This window comes from Scyliorhinus torazame, chromosome 20, assembly GCF_047496885.1.
Source record: "Scyliorhinus torazame isolate Kashiwa2021f chromosome 20, sScyTor2.1, whole genome shotgun sequence".
Lineage (NCBI taxonomy): Eukaryota > Metazoa > Chordata > Chondrichthyes > Carcharhiniformes > Scyliorhinidae > Scyliorhinus > Scyliorhinus torazame.
The window spans coordinates 41,933,586-41,946,898 of NC_092726.1; the positions used below are offsets into that span (position 1 = coordinate 41,933,586).

General features: G+C 52.4%; 1 non-coding gene and 1 pseudogene across 1 annotated transcript; both read right to left on the reverse strand.

Annotated features, from left to right (window-relative positions):
• Window positions 1-6,143: 6,143 nt before the first annotated feature.
• On the reverse strand, window positions 6,144-6,319 carry LOC140397141 (U2 spliceosomal RNA; annotated as a pseudogene).
• A 6,134-nt stretch (window positions 6,320-12,453) lies between these two features.
• On the reverse strand, window positions 12,454-12,643 carry LOC140397919 (U2 spliceosomal RNA). The gene has a single exon (XR_011937341.1). It is a non-coding gene; the product is annotated as a U2 spliceosomal RNA (small nuclear RNA).
• Between the last annotated feature and the right edge of the window lie 670 nt (window positions 12,644-13,313).

Below are 13,313 nucleotides of genomic sequence, written 5' to 3' on the forward strand. Positions count from 1 at the left end.
ACTTTATTCATAAAAATTTATCATGAGCATTACAGAAACATTTCAAATTGTCTTGACTGTACATTTCCGGCAGGGTTACATGCTGCCTTGACTTTCTTTCATTCACTTTTGATATTGTCGTACACATATCACTCTTTACATTACAATTCCTTCTGAAATATTTACAGTGGCATGTTGATTTTATACATTGGAGTGTTGGTTGCCCAGACCGAGGGGGCTTTACACTGTTACCCGCCCCTCGGTATACATTTGCTGGAAAGACTTTACACAGTGGTGTTTCCCCATTGCGCCTTGGCGGCAGCTGCCCCAAGCTTGAGTGCGTCCCTCAGCACGTAGTCCTGGACCTTGGAATGTGCCAGTCTGCAACACTCGGTCGAGGACAATTCTTTGCACTGGAAGATCAGCAAGTTTCGGGCAGACCAAAGAGCGTCTTTTACCGAGTTGATGACCTTCCAGCAGCAGTTGATATTTGTCTCGGTGTGTGTCCCTGGAAACAGTCCGTAGAGCACAGAGTCCTGTGTCACAGATCTGTTTGGGATAAACCTTGACAAATACCACTGCATCTCTCTCCAGACCTTCTTTGCAAAGGCACATTCCACAAGGAGGTGTGTGACCGTCTCATTTCCCCCACAGCCACTCCGAGAGCAGCGTGCATTGGCACAGAGCCTTCGGGTGTGCATGAAGAATCTGACAGGGAGGGCCCTTCTCACCACCAGCCAAGCTAGGTCTTGGTGCTTGTTTGAAAGTTCTGGTGATGAGGCGTTCTGCCAGATGACTCTGGCAGTCTGCTCAGGGAACCATCCAACGTCCTCCACGGTCTCTTTTTCCCTGAGGGCCTCGAGGACATTACGTGCTGACCACTGCTTCATTGCCTTGTGGTCAAAGGTGTTTTCCTTCAAAAACTTTTCCACAAAGGACAGGTGGTACGGTACGGTCCAACTACTTGGAGCGTTCCGCGGCAATGAGGCCAGGCCCATCCTTCGCAACACCGGGGACAGGTAGAACCTCAGTATGTAGTGACACTTGGTGTTTGCGTACTGGGGGTCCACGCTCAGCTTGATGCAGCTGGACACAAAGGTGGCCAACAGGATGAGGGAGGCGTTGGGTACGTTCCGCCCTCCCTTCTCCAGAGGTTTGTACATGGTGTCCCTTCGGACACGGTCCATCTTGGATCGCCAGATAAATTTGAAGATGGCCTGGGTGACTGCTGTGGCGTAGGGTCGGGTTATGGGCCAGACCTGCGCCACGTACAGTAGCACCGAGAGTACCTCACACCTGATGACCAGGGTTTTGCCCGCAATGGAGAGGGAGCGTTGCTCCCACCAGCCCAGTTTCTGTCTTACCTTTCCTATGCGCTCCTCCCAGTTTTTGGTGCACGCCCCAGCAGCTCCGAACCATATCCCCAGCACCTTCAGGTAATCTGACCTGACAGTGAAGGGGACAAAGGACCGGTCGGCCCAGTTCCCAAAGAACATGGCCTCGCTCTTGCCCCGGTTTACCTTGGCTCCAGAGGCCAGTTCAAACTGGTCGCAGGTGGTCAAGAGCCTGCGTACAGACGCAGGATCCGAGCAGAAGACGGCAACATCGTCCATGTACAGGGAGGCCTTGACTTGCATGCCTCCACTGCCTGGGATCGTCACTCCTCTTATACCCGGATCCCTCCTGATGGACTCGGCCAAAGGTTCTATGCAGCACACAAAAAGGGCAGAGGAGAGAGGGCAGCCCTGCCTGACTCCAGATCTGATCTGGAACTTTTCTGATTCCCACCCATTGATTGAGACTGCGCTATAGATGTTTGTGTAGAGCAGTTTGATTCAATTGCGAATTCCCTCCCCAAACCCCATTTTGGAGAGCACATCCATCATGTAGGTGTGCGATATTCTGTCAAAAGCCTTCTCCTGGTCAAGGCTGATGAGGCAAATGTCCACTCCCCTGTCCTGCACGTAGGCGATCGTATCCCTGAGTAGCGCGAGGCTATCAGAGATCTTCCTGCCGGGTACAGCACAGGTCTGGTCAGGGTGGATCACCGACTCCAGAGCAGACCTGACCCGATTGGCGATGACCTTGGCTAGAATTTTGTAGTCCACATTCAACAGTGAAATGGGTCGCCAATTTCGAATTTCTTCCCTTTCCCCCTTCTGCTTGTAGATGAGGGTGATGATGCCTTTCCTCATGGACTCTGACATGCTGCCTTCCAGAAGCATACTCTCGTACACTTCCAGCAGGTCTGGGCCCATCCAGTCCCACAGAGCCGAATACAACTCAACCGGTAAGCCGTCGCTTCCGGGAGTTTTACTCGTCTCGAAGGACTTGGCGGCCTTTGTCAGCTCGTCCAGAGTTAGTGGTTTGTCCAGGTTTTCCAGCTCGCTGTCGCCTCTGACCTCCGTGATAGTCGACAGGAAGGTCTGGGAAACAGTGCTATCTGTTGGCTTCAGGTCATACAGTCCGGCATAAAAGGATTGGCTGATCCTCAGGATGTCAGATTGCGATGACTTTTCAGAGCCATCTTCTTCCTTCAGGCTGCTGATCACAGAGGTCTCTCTGTGCACCTTTTGGAAGAAGAAGCGTGAGCACTTTTCGTCCTGCTCCACAGAGCGGACTCTGGAACGGAAGATAACCTTGGAGGCCTCCGAGGTGTAGAGCGAGGCTTGCTGGCTCTTCACCTCTTGGAGATCCTCCTTGACATCCACCCCCATCGACTGCAGCTGGAGCAAATTTTGCATACTTTTCTGGAGCCTGGACATGACCCCTCGTCTTTCTCTCACCTTTTGAACGCCCTTGAGGATGAAAAACTTCTTGATATTAACCGTGATTGCTTCCCACCAGAGATGTGGGGCCTCAAAGAGGGGTTTCACGGTTCTCCAACCTTTGTAATCCCTCCTGAGTTCCTCGATGTTCTCAGGGGTCAGCAGTTTTACATTTAGCTTCCACGTCCCCCTGCCTACCCCCTGGTCTTCCTGCAGGTGGCAGTCGGCCAGTAGGAGGCAGTGGTCAGGGAAGAACACCGGCGTTACGTTGGTGGACCTGACCGTGAAAGCTCGGGACACAAAAAAGACGTTTATCCTGGAGCGGACGGACCCTCTGGCCGTGACCATGTGTATCTACGCTGCGCGCCGTCTGCAGGGTTGCTGCAGACGTCGAGCAGCTTGGCGTCTTTTACCGTTTCCATCAGGAGTCTGGAAGTGGCGTCTAGTTTGCTGTCGGCTTTGCTGGATCGTCCAGCCGCATCGATGATGCAGTTGAAGTCACCACCCAGGATGACCGGCTTGGAGGTGGCCAACAGCAGTGGGAGTTGCTGAAGAACTGCCAGCCGCTCACTTTTTACGGCCGGGGCGTACACATTAATAAATCTGAGAGGGGTGTTTTTGTATTTCACGTCTGCTACGAGGAGGCGCCCGCCCACCACCTCCTTAACGTCGGAGATGGTGAATTTGCCTCCCCGCAGCAGAATACCCAGGCTGGAGGAGCGGCAGTCGTTTCCTCCTGACCAGATGGATGGCCCGTGGGACCACCAGCTCGACCAGCGCCTGTAGTTGCTGAGGTGCGGAATTCCGCACTCCTGCAGGAACAGTAGGTCAGCTTTTACATTTGCCAAATAGTTGAGTGTGGCTACACACCGCGAAGTATCTTTGATGCTTCGCACATTTATGGATGCAATTTTTAAACCCATTATAAAAAGATAGATTTACCAGTCTCAAGAGTCCAGAGTCTATACAGTTGGCTGTTCCAGCTGTTGAATGTTCCCCAGCATGCCGGTGGTGCTCGCAAACTTTAGCACAGTTGCAGGGCTGAGAAAACTGTTCTGGTCCGTACTGGCCCAGTGATTTTGATGCAGATGCAATGGGGGGGTGGTGTAGCCCTGGGGTTCGTCGTGGCAGTCAGTAGGTGTTGGGGTTGCAGGCCGGTCTTCACCTGGGTTGTTGCTGCTCGTTGCTATCGGGGGTTGGTCTGTGACCTTGTTTTCTTCCCGGTCGGTGGTCTGGGGGGTCTGTGCCTTCCGTTCCACGTTGGTGCTTTGCCTCTTTATCTGAGGCCGATTCTTGTCCTGTTTTCCCTCATCGGATGAGGTGTCGGCACTAAGTGCGCCGGCTGAGAGGTGTCGCTTTTTGCCACTACCCCTCAGGGGGTTCTTCAGTTTGTTTTTTTGTTTTCTCTTTCGTTTGTCCCTGTTCACGATTTCCCAGGGCTCTTTATTCTTTGTCCCATCCTCTTCCTCTTCCATTGAGTGTTCCTCATCAGATGGGGCTGGGGCTGGGTTGTCAGGAGGTGCTGGGGCCTCCTCTTTTTGTTGGGGGCCCTTCTGTTGCTTTTCCTCATTCTGAACCGTGGTGTCTTTTTCGGTGGAGGGTGTATGTTCCTCCTCTCTGGTCGCCTTTTTGACTCCACTGCTGATGATCTGTGCATATGTCGCCCCGCGTTCCGGGCAGGCCCTGTAAAGATGGCCGGCCTCCCCACACAGGTTGCAGCACTTGTCTTCCTTGCAGTCCTTAGTCATGTGTCCCTCCTGCCTGCAGTTCTTGCAGAAGGTCACACTGCAGTTTGCGGCAACATGCCCCATTTTGCCACAGGTGTGGCATACTCGTGGCTGTCCCACGTAGTAGAGGTAGCCACGATTTACTCCAATAGCGAAATTGGAGGGGGGATGCAGAATGGCTTCGTTGCTGTCCATTCGTAGGGTCACCTTGACCTGGTGCTCACTTGTCCAGATGCCGAAGGTGTCTTTCACTTGCACGCTGTCACTTTTCAGCTGAGCGTACCTGGCGAGGAACGTGAGCACATCAGACACAGGGACGTGGGGGTTGTACGTGTGCAGTGTAACAACCCGATTTCGCTGTGCCGGTAGCGTAAACAGAGGCTCCGCAGTCAGGATCGACAGGGGACTCTGGTTACCTTTTTCCTTGAAGACGTTCAAGAATTTGATGCACGCTGCGACGCTCTTGAAGGTGACATCAAAGAAACCATTCTTGGGGAAGTTTTGCAAGCAGAAGATCTCTGTTGTTTTAAACCCACAACACTCGAGCAGCACCCTCTTCACGAAGTGTTTCCGGTCCAAAGGTGACTCTCCCTCCGTTTTCTTTACTGTGACTCGGACAGTGTTTCGCACTACCCAGCCTGGTGGTCGGGATGCAGCTGCATCCATAGCTCGTACGTTGGGTGTGAAACTGTATCGGCGTTAGGCATAAACCCGAGGTTTAGGCCAGCATGTAGATCCACCAATAGCAGCCAAGCTCCAAACGTTTCCTCTTTGCCGACTTCAATCCCTCCGAGTTGTCCAATCCACGATCGACATGGAAATCCTCAGCTTCTCTCGATCAAATGAGACTGCACTTGATTTTAGCCAAAAGGCCGAGAAGCGATCGCCCATATTTTCCGGCAATGGCTCTTGTCCTCCTCGTCCACCGACATTCAGGTGCACCTTGCTGCGCTCGACTGTGCTTTGGAACTTTTAGTCTCCGCTCACTGTTGATCAAGAGACATCCAGCTTGGCCGAGCACGGTGGAGTCTGTGCATGCAGAACCAGTAAAACACAACACGAAGACTTCCTCTGGCAAGCCGTCCCCTGTCGTCACCAGATGAAATGGAGACGCTCTGAAGGCCCAGTAACACCCAACGGAGGGAGTCGAAGTCATCTCCAGCTTTGCCGAACAAAGGGCTATCCGTGCAAGCAGCAAGTACTGGCGGTATCCAACAGGGGGCAATGTCTAGTCTCCCTGAGCTCCACAATAGCGTGTTGGTCGTGGAGTCAGGAGAACGAAAAGAGACGCCGTGAAGGTATACCTACATCCAAACAGGATGCCGTTCAGTCTGTCGCCACACTTCCCCGTTGTGCAGGATGAAGGGATGTGGTAACTGAAGTGAGGAGAAGGCAAGTCGGCATCCGAGGGTGAGGGTGAGTGGCCTGTAAAAAGCAGTAGGAAATCTGTGCTGCATATCAGCTGAAAACGGAGCCTGGCTGCCGAAAGTCCTCGAGTCCATCGGCTCGCAACATGAGTGCACGAAGCTCCCGCCAGCAGAAAAGCTAGCAATGCTTTGGAGCTTGAAATGCCTTAAATTGGTCAGGATGAGGCAACTGGATAACAGAGAAAAGGGGTAGGCAGGTTTTGCGGCATTTTCTGCTTTTATACATTTTCGCCCCAAAGCGGGGTGAAGGCACCATTCCTGGAAGCACTGCAAGACCAGGTTGATGCGTGGAGCGGAAGGAGCAAGCCCCTGAATCATCTCCCAGTCCTAAAAATCAATTTAATATTCGGTCCCCAGATTGAGGACATATCAGATATTAAACTGATAAGAACAGATTTTTTTTTTTCCAAAAAAATATACTTTATTCATAAAACTTTATCATGAGCATTACAGAAACATTTCAAATTGTCTTGACTGTACATTTCCGGCAGGGTTACATGCTGCCTTGACTTTCTTTCATTTAATTTTGATATTGTCGTACACATATCACTCTTTACATTACAATTCCTTCTTAAATATTTACAGTGGCATGTTTGTTTTATACATTGGAGTGTTGGTTGCCCAGACCGAGGGGCTTTACACTGTTACGCGCCCCTTGGTGTACATTTGCTGGAAAGACTTTACACAGTGGTCTTTCCCCATTGCGCCTTGGCGGCAGCTGCCCCAAGCTTGAGTGCGTCCCTCAGCACGTAGTCCTGGACCTTGGAATGTGCCAGTCTGCAACACTTGGTCGATGACAATTCTTTGCACTGGAAGATCAGCAAGTTTCGGGCAGACCAAAGAGCGTCTTTTACCGAGTTGATGACCTTCCAGCAGCAGTTGATATTTGTCTCGGTGTGTGTCCCTGGAAACAGTCCGTAGAGCACAGAGTCCTGTGTCACTGATCTGTTTGGGATAAACCTTGACAAATACCACTGCATCTCTCTCCAGACCTTCTTTGCAAAGGCACATTCCACAAGGAGGTGTGTGACCGTCTCATTTCCCCCACAGCCACTCCGAGGGCAGCGTGCATTGTTGCAGAGCCTTCGGGTGTGCATGAAGAATCTGACAGGGAGGGCCTTTCTCACCACCAGCCAAGCTAGGTCTTGGTGCTTGTTTGAAAGTTCTGGTGATGAGGCGTTCTGCCAGATGACTCTGGCAGTCTGCTCAGGGAACCATCCAACGTCCTCCACGGTCTCCTTTTCCCTGAGGGCCTCGAGGACATTACGTGCTGACCACTGCTTCATTGCCTTGTGGTCAAAGGTGTTTTACTTCAAAAACTTTTCCACGAAGAACAGGTGGTACGGTCCGGTCCAACTACTTGGAGCGTTCCGCGGCAATGAGGCCAGGCCCATCCTTCGTAACACCGGGGACAGGTAGAACCTCAGTATGTAGTGAAACTTGGTGTTTGCATACTGGGGGTCCACGCACAGCTTGATGCAGCTGGACACAAAGGTGGCCAACAGGATGAGGGAGGCGTTGGGTACGTTCCGCCCTCCCTTCTCCAGAGGTTTGTACATGGTGTCCCTTCGGACACGGTCCATCTTGGATCGCCAGATAAATTTGAAGATGGCCCGGGTGACTGCTGTGGCCTAGGGTCGGGTTATGGGCCAGACCTGCGCCACGTACAGTAGCACCGAGAGTACCTCACACCTGATGACCAGGGTTTTGCCCGCAATGGAGAGGGAGCGTTGCTCCCACCAGCCCAGTTTCTGTCTTACCTTTCCTATGCGCTCCTCCCAGTTTTTGGTGCACGCCCCAGCAGCTCCGAACCATATCCCCAGCACCTTCAGGTAATCTGACCTGACAGTGAAGGGGACAAAGGACCGGTCGGCCCAGTTCCCAAAGAACATGGCCTCGCTCTTGCCCCGGTTTACCTTGGCTCCCGAGGCCAGTTCAAACTGGTCGCAGGTGGTCAAGAGCCTGCGCACAGACGCAGGATCCGAGCAGAAGACGGCAACGTCGTCCATGTACAGGGAGGCCTTGACTTGCATGCCTCCACTACCTGGAATCGTCACTCCTCTTATGCCCGGATCCCTCCTGATGGACTCGGCAAAAGGTTCTATGCAGCACACAAAAAGGGCAGAGGAGAGAGGGCAGCCCTGCCTGACTCCAGATTTGATCTGGAACTTTTCTGATTCCCAGCCATTGATTGAGACTGCGCTATAGATGTTTGTGGAGAGCAGTTTGATCCAATTGCGAATTCCCTCCCCAAACCCCATTTTGGAGAGCACATCCATCATGTAGGTGTGTGATATTCTGTCAAAAGCCTTCTCCTGGTCAAGGCTGATGAGGCAAGTGTCCACCCCCCTGTCCTGCACGTAGGCGATCGTATCCCTGAGTAGCGCGAGGCTATCAGAGATCTTTCTGCCGGGTACAGCACAGGTCTGGTCAGGGTGGATCACCGACTCCAGAGCAGACCTGATCCGATTGGCGATGACCTTGGCTAGAATTTTGTAGTCCACATTCAACAGTGAAATGGGTCGCCAATTTCGAATTTCTTCCCTTTCCCCCTTCTGCTTGTAGATGAGGGTGATGATGCCTTTCCTCATGGACTCTGACATGCTGCCTTCCAGAAGCATACTCTCGTACACTTCCAGCAGGTCTGGGCCCATCCAGTCCCACAGAGCCGAATACAACTCAACCGGTAAGCCGTCGCTTCCGGGAGTTTTACTCGTCTCGAAGGACTTGGCGGCCTTTGTCAGCTCGTCCAGAGTTAGTGGTTTGTCCAGGTTTTCCAGCTCGCTGTCGCCTATGACCTCCGTGATAGTCGACAGGAAGGTCTGGGAAACAGTTCTATCTGTTGGCTTCAGGTCATACAGTCCGGCATAAAAGGATTGGCTGATCCTCAGGATGTCAGACTGCGATGACTTTTCAGAGCCATCTTCTTCCTTCAGGCTGCTGATCACAGAGGTCTCTCTGTGCACCTTTTGGAAGAAGAAGCGTGAGCACTTTTCGTCCTGCTCCACGGAGCGGACTCTGGAACGGAAGATAACCTTGGAGGCCTCCGAGGCTTGCTGGCTCTTCACCTCTTGGAAATCCTCCTTGACATCCACCCCCATCGACTGCAGCTGGAGCAAATTTTGCATACTTTTCTGGATCCTGGACATGACCCCTCGTCTCTCTCTCACCGTTTGAACGCCCTTGAGGATGAAAAACCTCTTGATATTCCCCTTGATTGCTTCCCACCAGAGATGTGGGGCCTCAAAGAGGGGTTTCACGGTTCTCCAACCTTTGTAATCCCTCCTGAGTTCCTCGATGTTCTCAGGGGTCAGCAGTTTTACATTTAGCTTCCATGTCCCCCTGCCTACCCCCTGGTCTTCCTGCAGGTGGCAGTCGGCCAGTAGGAGGCAGTGGTCAGAGAAGAACACCGGCGTTACGTCGGTGGACCTGACCGTGAAAGCTCGGGACACAAAAAAGAAGTCTATCCTGGAGCGGACGGACCCGTCTGGCCATGACCATGTGTATCTACGCTGCGCGCCGTCTGCAGGGTTGATGCAGACGTCGAGCAGCTTGGCGTCTTTTACCGTTTCCATCAGGAGTCTGGACGTAGCGTCTAGTTTGCTGTCGGCTTTGCTGGATCGTCCAGCCGCATCGATGATGCAGTTGAAGTCACCACCCAGGATGACCGGCTTGGAGGTGGCCAACAGCAGTGGGAGTTGCTGAAGGACTGCCAGCCGCTCACTTTTTACGGCCGGGGCGTACACATTAATAAGTCTGAGAGGGGTGTTTTTGTATTTCACGTCTGCTACGAGGAGGCGCCCGCCCACCACCTCCTTAACGTCAGAGATGGTGAAGTTGCCTCCCCGCAGCAGAATACCCAGGCCGGAGGAGCGGCAGTCGTTTCCTCCTGACCAGATGGATGGTCCGTGGGACCACCAGCTCGAGCAGCGCCTGTAGTTGCTGAGGTGCGGAATTCCGCACTCCTGCAGGAACAGTAGGTCAGCTTTTGCATTTGCCAAATAGTTGAGTGTGGCTACAGACCGCGAAGTATCTTTGATGCTTCGCACATTTATGGATGCAATTTTTAAACCCATTATAAAAAGGTAGATTTACCAGTCTCAAGAGTCCAGAGTCTATACAGTTGGCTGTTCCAGCTGTTGAATGTTCCCCAGCATGCCGGTAGTGCTCGCAAACTTTAGCACAGGTGCAGGGCTGAGGAAGCTGTTCTGGTCCATACTGGCCCCGTGGTTTTGATGCAGATGCATTGGGGGGGGGGGGGTGTATTCCTGGGGTTCGTCGTGGCAGACAGTAGGTGTTGGGGTTGCAGGCCGGTCTTCACCTGGGTTGTTGCTGCTCGTTACTATCGGGGTTTGGTCTGTGACCTTGTTTTCTTCCCGGTCGGTGGTCTGGAGGGTCTGTGCCTCCCGTTCCACGTTGGTGCTTTGTCTGTTTATTTGAGGCCGATTCTTGTCCTGTTTTCACTCATCGGATGAGGTGTCGGCGCTAAGTGCGCCGGCTGAAAGTTGTCGCTTTTTGCCACTACCCCTCGGGGGGTTCTTCAGTTTGTTTTTTTGTTTCCGCTTTCGTTTGTCCCTGTTCACTGTTTCCCAGGGCTCTTTATTCTTTGTCCCATCCTCTTCCTCTTCCATTGAGTGTTCCTCATCAGATGGGGCTGGGGCTGGGTTGTCAGGAGGTGCTGGGGCCTCCTCTTTTTGTTGGGGGCCCTTCTGTTGCTTTTCCTCATTCTGAGCCGTGCTGTCTTTTTCGGTGGAGGGTGTATGCTCCTCCTCTCTGGTCGCCTTTTTAACTCCGCTGCTGATGATTTGAGCGTATGTCGCCCCGCGTTTCGGGCAGGCCCTGTAAAGACGGCCGGCCTCCCCACACAGGTTGCAGTACTTGTCTTCCTTGCATTCCTTAATCATGTGTCACTCCTGCCTGCAGTTTTTGCAGAAGGTCACACTGCAGTTTGCTGCAACATGCCCCGTTTTGCCACAGGTGTGGCATACTCGTGGCTGTCCCACGTAGTCGAGGTAGCCACGACTTACTCCAATAGCGAAATTGGAGGGGGGATGCAGGATGGTTCATTTGCTGTCTGTTCATAGAGTCACCTTGACCTGGTGCTCACTTGTCCAGATGCCGAAGGTGTCTTTCACTTGCACGCTGTCACTTTTCAGTTCAGCGTACCTGGCGAGGAACGTAGGCACATCAGACACAGGGACGTGGGGGTTGTACGTGTGCAGTGTAACAACCCGATTTCGCTGCGACGGTAGCGTAAACAGAGGATCCGCAGTCAGGATCGACAAGGGACTCTGGTTACCATTTTCCTTGAAGACAATCAAGAATTTGATGCACGCTGCGACGCTCTTGAAGGTGACATCAAAACAAACATTGTTGGGGAAGTTTTGCAAGCAGAAGATCTCTGTTGCTTTAAACCCTCAACACTCGAGCAGCACCCTCTTCACGAAATGTTTCCTGTCCACAGGTGACTCTCCTTCCGTTTTCTTCACTGTGACTCGGACAGTGTTTCGCACTCCCCAGCCTGGTGGTCGGGATGCAGCTGCATCCATAGCTCGTACGTTGGGTCTGAACTGTATCGGCGTTAGGCCTAAACCAGAAGTTTAGGCCAGTATGTAGATCCACCAATAGCAGCCGGGCTCCAAACGTTTCCTCTTTGACGACTTCAATCCCTCCGAGTTCTCCAATCCACGATCGTCATCGAGATCCTCAGCTTCCCTCGATCAAATGAGACTACACTTGATCTCAGCCAGAAGGCCGAGAAGCGATAGCCAATATTTTCCGGCTATGGCTCTTGTCCTCCTCGTCCACCGACATTCAGGAGCACCTTGCTGCGCTCGACCGTGCTTTGGAACTTTTAGTCTACGGTCACTGTTGGTCAAGAGACCTCCAGCTTGGCCGAGCACGGTGGAGTCTGTGCATGCAGAACCAGTAAAACACAACAGGAAGACATCGTCTGGCAAGCCGCCCCCTGTCGTCACCAGATTAAATGGAGACGCTGTGAAGGCCCAGTGACACCCAACGGAGGGAGTCGAAGAAATCTCCACCTTTGCCGAACAAAGGGCAATCCGTGCAAGCAGCAAGTACTGGCGGAATCCAACAGGGGGAAATGTCTAGTCTCCCTGAGCTCCACCCTGGCGTGTTGGTCGTGGAGTCACGAGAACGAAAAGAGACGCCGTGAAGGTGTACCTACATCCAAATCAGGATGCCGTTCAGTCTGTCGCCACACTTCCCCGTTGTGCAGGATGAAGGGATGTGGTAACTGAAGTGAGGAGAAGGCAAGTCGGCATCCGAGGGTGAGGGTGAGTGGCCTGTAAAAAGCAGCAGGAAATCTGTTTGGCATATCAGCTGAAAACGGAGCCTGGCTGCCGCAAGTCCGCGAGCCCATAGGCTCACGACATTAGTGCGCGAAGCGCCCGCCAGCAGAAAAGCTAGCAATGCTCTGGAGCCTGAAATTTTTTTAATTGGTCAGGATGAGACAACTGGACAAGACAGGAGAGGGGAAGCCAGGTTTTGCGCCATTTTCTGCTTTTGCACTATTTGTGCCCAAAGCGGGGTGAAGGCACCATTCCTGGAAACATTGCAAGACCAGGTTGATGCCTGGAGCGGAGCAAGAAAGCCCCTGAACCATCTCCGTGTCCCAAAAATCAATTTAATATTCGGTCCCCCGAAGGGGACATACAAGATATTAAACTGATAAGAACAGATACAACACTTGATCTGAACCAAAAGGCCGAGAAGCGATAGCCCATGTTTTCCGGCTATTTCCCGAGTTATCCTTTTACCCGTAATGAGCTGGTAAAATTACTTAGGACGTTCGTTCATTTTACCTGCCTGTATCCTTTCATGTACCGTTTTTGCTCTCCTAATTACCTGAAGTTCCCAGTCCACATTGCGACCCCGGCCCCGGGTCACTGGCCGCGTGGAGTTTGCACATTCTCCCCGGTTCTGCGTGAGTCTCACCCGACAACTCAAAGATGTGAGAGGTAGGTGGATTAGCCACCATAAATTGGAAAAATAATTGACTACTCTAAATTTTAAGAACTGTGTATTTCATTGTAAAACAAAAAAGAGGATGTCAGAGACCCCAGAGGTTGTCCTACACGGTGAATCGGTGCAGTGCAGAGTCCAGGAGGCTGCAATCCGGTGTCACAGTAGTTTGCACGCTTGCCTCAGCGCGCCAGCAACCCAGGTTCAATTCCAGCCTCGGATGTCTGTCCATGTGGAGTTTGCACTTTCTCTGACACGGTTTCCTCTGGGTTCTCTGTTTTCCTCCCACAGTCCAAATATGTGCAAGTCAGGTGGATTCGCCGTGCTAAATTGCCCTTTAGGTTAGTTTGGTTTGCGGGAATGTGGATAGGGTGGCGGTGTGGGCTTAAATAGGTTGCTCTTTCTAAGGGCTGGTGCAGACGCGT